Source organism: Engraulis encrasicolus, chromosome 11 (assembly GCF_034702125.1).
Source record: "Engraulis encrasicolus isolate BLACKSEA-1 chromosome 11, IST_EnEncr_1.0, whole genome shotgun sequence".
In the NCBI taxonomy this organism is placed as follows: domain Eukaryota; kingdom Metazoa; phylum Chordata; class Actinopteri; order Clupeiformes; family Engraulidae; genus Engraulis; species Engraulis encrasicolus.
Window position 1 is genome coordinate 3637693 of NC_085867.1, and position 4710 is coordinate 3642402.

Sequence of the window (4710 nt, forward strand, 5' to 3'; positions counted from 1 at the left end):
AGCTAATTGAGAACATCTGCACCTGGGGATATAAAAAGCCAGAGGATCTTCAGTTGGGGGGCTGCTCTCCAGACGCTCTGCAGCACTTTCCCCTCGCTCCCGTTTTGCTGACACTCTGTTGTCTTGTTTACCTTTTGGACATTGCCGTTGGCATTTTGATCTTTTCATTTGATCTTGACCCTGAGCTTTGAGACTCTTGTACATTTTGTTAAACCCCTAGACATTTTGATTGAGCCTTGATTTTGCGTCTGACCCCTTTCATGTTACCCATTTGTAACTGTGTGTGCGTGTGCGTGCGTGCGTGTGCGTGTGTGTGCGTGTGCGTGCGTGCGTGTGCGTGTGCGTGTGCGTGATTCTGTTTTTATGTCCTTGAGCTTTTGTCTCTCTTGTCATTTGTTGATGTGTACGCATGTCTTTTGTCTTTGTATTTTTGAGTGCTTTGTCTTTGCTTCCAATCTCATCTGAATACTTTACTTTAGAGTTTTATTTGTTTGAGTCTGTCTGCTCTCTTTGTCAATATGAGTAGTGATAGGATGCACTTTTTTTGACAGCTGAGTTTTATGAGTTTGATGAGTGTAGGAAGATGTATTATGAGTGTATGATGTAGTGTGACAGGTTAGACCAGGTGTGTGTGTGTGTGCATCAGTAGATGTTAAGTCTACAGGATGTGTAGATGTCAAGTGAAGTTGTGGTATGTGTGTATTGTTTCAGTTGGTCAAAGAGGAAACGTTGTGTCAACTTGTAGATGTCAAGTATTCATGATATGTAGATATCAAGTGAAGTTCTGGTGTGTGTAGTGTTTCTGTTGTTCAAAGAGGAAACGGTGTGTCAACTGTGTAAGTAATTAATCAGATGAGTGTAAGTGTGTTGTGTGCGAGCACATCTGTTGTGTGAATGCAGTTGCTGTGTCTGTACGATGTGAATCGGTGAAGAGTCCAGCGATTCTGTGGGGCAAAGAGGCCTGCACTGTGTATTCCATTCACTGGTAGGTGGAGTTTAGGGCCTACATGTGTGAGGGTATGTGTGAGTGTGTGTGTTAGAGTGTGTGGTGATCTTGTTTGTTGTTGTTTTTAGCAGGGCCTGTGAGGGGGTGTGTGAAAAAAGCAGATGGGGTGAAAGTGTACTTCCTTTCACAGATGGTTTCCTAATTGAAAAAGTGTTGGAGTGTAATACTAATTGTAAAAGTGTTGGTCAGTAATTTATGATTTGAGCGATTCCAGTCAGTCTGTAGCCGATCAGGAAGTAGGTGTTTTGAGTGTGGTGTATGGTGACGACGTCTGGTGATCGTCTGGTCGTTTTTTTCCTCTCTTTTTCTCTGGCACCTCTTTCTCTCTCTCTCTCTCTCGCGCTCACACACACACACACACACACACACACACACACACACACACACACAACATTCCACTGTTGTGCCGGGAAAACAATTCAGAGGGTGAAAGTGACTATGTAAATCAATAGAAATCAATCAAGGGTGACTACCCTGTCTCTCTCTCTCTCTCAGACACACATGGGGCAGCGTGAGCATCCTGAGACCTGGTGTGGTAGTCAGAGTGAATTACAATGTGTGGTGGAGGTTTCAGCATGGCCAGACTGTGGCTATTCAATAGTAAATGCTACAGTTGGTAAGACGGTGCAGTGACTAGTGGGGTGCCATGACATATGGTTCTTTTCACTCTAAGTTTGGTGAAAATCACACAAAATCACACAGAGATCCCTCTAACATGTCAACAATGAGTGATACATTTTGTGGCTACACCCCTTCTTGTTTTAGGTAGACTAGGCTATATATGCAGTGTTGGGTCATTGTAGAACTACAGTTTTCTGGCTCTCTGGTAAAATATCAGTGCAAGAATCTACAATGGCTAGACGTGTGGCTACAACTCCCCTCACATCTAGAATGTATGAAGAGTTGTTGCAGAGACCGAGAAAAGACATGCCAAGCAGCCTGTTGGAACGCATCCAGAAAAATCCCGTACCTGAACAGTTTGAGTGGATACTGTCTGATGGTCGCATAGGAGGCTACATGTTTGATAAACATGAAGACAGTGTGTGTTTGTACGCCTTGTACCAAGATGATGATGATATCAGCTCTTTGAAGTATGATGATATACCCCGTGTTCGTTTCAGTGCGGGGGAGTGGTGGAAATTTGCTCAGAGGGCCTGGGGTCCTTTGTTTGCCACAGGTGAAGTGGATGGCTACAAGGCATGTTTTCCGGGGGACAAATTCTTCAACATTTTTGCCGTTTTTGGAGAACGTGTTCCATGTACTCATGATGAATGTATTTTCATATGCAACCCCAGCTATTCAGGCTCCATTAAGCATGTGCCTGAAATATATGTCGGCTCACAACATGTGGTGTTCAAAAAACCTGACATATCGACACTAAACAAAGTGTTTGGGATGATAAATCGTCTGTTTACATGGACCAAGCAACTTTCTGACTTTCATAGAATTAAGAACCGATTGTTCATGCCAAGTGTGGAGGGGTATCACACCAACGGTTTTACAGGCCGTGCAGCAGATGGAAGCAGAATGAAGCAGAGAAAACGCATGAGGCCGTACAAGGCATTTGGAAAGCCAGCCTGGGTGTGTGATGGTGACGATGATACTGGTGTTGAAACTGATGCTGACAACATGCAGGTTGACGGCTCACACACTAATGTATATAACAGGTTGCAGAGACCCAGACTCATCAGTGGTGATGAGAATACAACATCAATCATCAGGGAATCACAGTTTGTACAGTGTTCAGATTCAACACTGAAATCAACAGAGAGTCAAGATGGGCTGCTCACATGTGACTGTGATGGAGTTTCTGAGAAACCTCATGAGGGCCCTGGAGACTCTACTGAACAGAGCTACCAGTCTGGCAAGATGGTTTCTGACGAGATGGACAGCATAGTCTATATGATGGAGAGATGCACCCTGAATGATGGCGATGATGCAGAAAAAATGGTTGGGGAGGATATGGGCGGGATCCAAAAAGAAGAATAAGACCTCTCTCTTTAAAAAGGTAGGCCTCAGTCCATTCTGTTAAAGTTTGTATGCGAGTGTTTACACACTGACTTTCCATGGCTACAGATATTGAAATGTCTGATCAGGGAGATATAATGGTACCTACAGACGTGGAAATGTCTGATGTATGTGGCCATTTTGAAGGTTATTATTATTAGTATTATTATATATGTAAAGGTTTTAGTATTAGACCTATGGTCTTTTATTTTAATTGTTGTTGTTGGACATGATACTAATTATTTCTATCATTCATTCTGTCTCATTTATTCTCACAACACAGAGCCCCAGGACGAATCTTCTATGACAATACCCCAGGAGAATCAACTCCCCATTGCAAGAATCAAAGCCTGTGTGTGTATAACGTTGCAACAGATCATTGAGCGACTTATGCGCGAGGACTGCACAGGCTGTCATGTGAATCATCCCAGTCAACGACGACACAGTTGTATCTATGAAGCGGAAACATATTTCTATCAGACTAATTTCCAGAAAATTTCGCGTGAACTGTACAAACCATCCCTACTGCACACCATCTACCATTTTTTGGGGAGTCATGGACAGTATCCAAACCCACACAAAATCTGGGGTGCTGTGGAATGTTACGCTCATGAGCTTCTAACGGAGCCGTATATCTGTGCTTATCTGGAAAACTACCGACAATCGCATATCAGCGACAAAGACTCGAGCACTATCTTGGAAACCCTTGTTCTGAAAAAGGAGGAAAATCTGCTATGGGAAACTACGGAATCCGTAGGTCTACCGTCACCAACGATTGTGGAGCAGTGAAGTGTGATCTATTGAGTTTACTGAATCATCACATAGCCACTGAAACAACAAAATATGACACAGACTGTGAACCGCCACCACCCTGTAGGTTGTCAGCGATGAAAAAATGTATGAACAACGTTCACACAAGCGGTACCGATTGGGACGCACTCATGCAACTTGAACGTACGTCTGCAATGCAACCAATACATGTAACCATTCAACATGTAACAGAATGCATTAGTTCTACTCTGAAACACAGACTCCACAGAGGACATGTGGTTGCTCTTTTCACATTTCTCACCGATGTATGTCTATCCAAATTGTGTAGAAATGAGCCTGTGGACGTACAGGCCACTGTATCTATTATGGTGAATCTTCTAGTCGAGAAACATTTGATGGCATGTATTGAATTTATACAACTTTTGGATGCGACAGAAATATAAAGTAGTCTATGTTGGTCTAAAAGTCTGACAGAGGTGATTAGGCCTACACACTACTGATATATATTGGTCTATATATATATATATACATATCCTACTATGTTTTAGTGACTACTATATTAGTCTACTATTAGTCTATAAGAGAAGTTGTTGTGTTAGGACTACATGTATTAGCCTACTAGACTATAGGCCCTATCTGTTTTGAATAGGGTGTGTGTGTGTGTGTGTGTGTGAGTGTGTTTTTTTTTGTTGTCTTTTTGTTTTACAGATGCTACTAGTCTAATAGTATGCTGCAAAACGATGTTATTATTATTATCATCATTGGTGTGTTCTTGTTAATAAAATTTCATAAAACTATACAACATTGACTCATTTCATTTGTGGTGTTAAACATGGATGGTGTTATAAGACGTGTATATTTTGATCCTGCAAATCCTGGGAGTTACGGTGGAAAAAACAGATTAAAAGAAGCTGTATTGGAAGAAA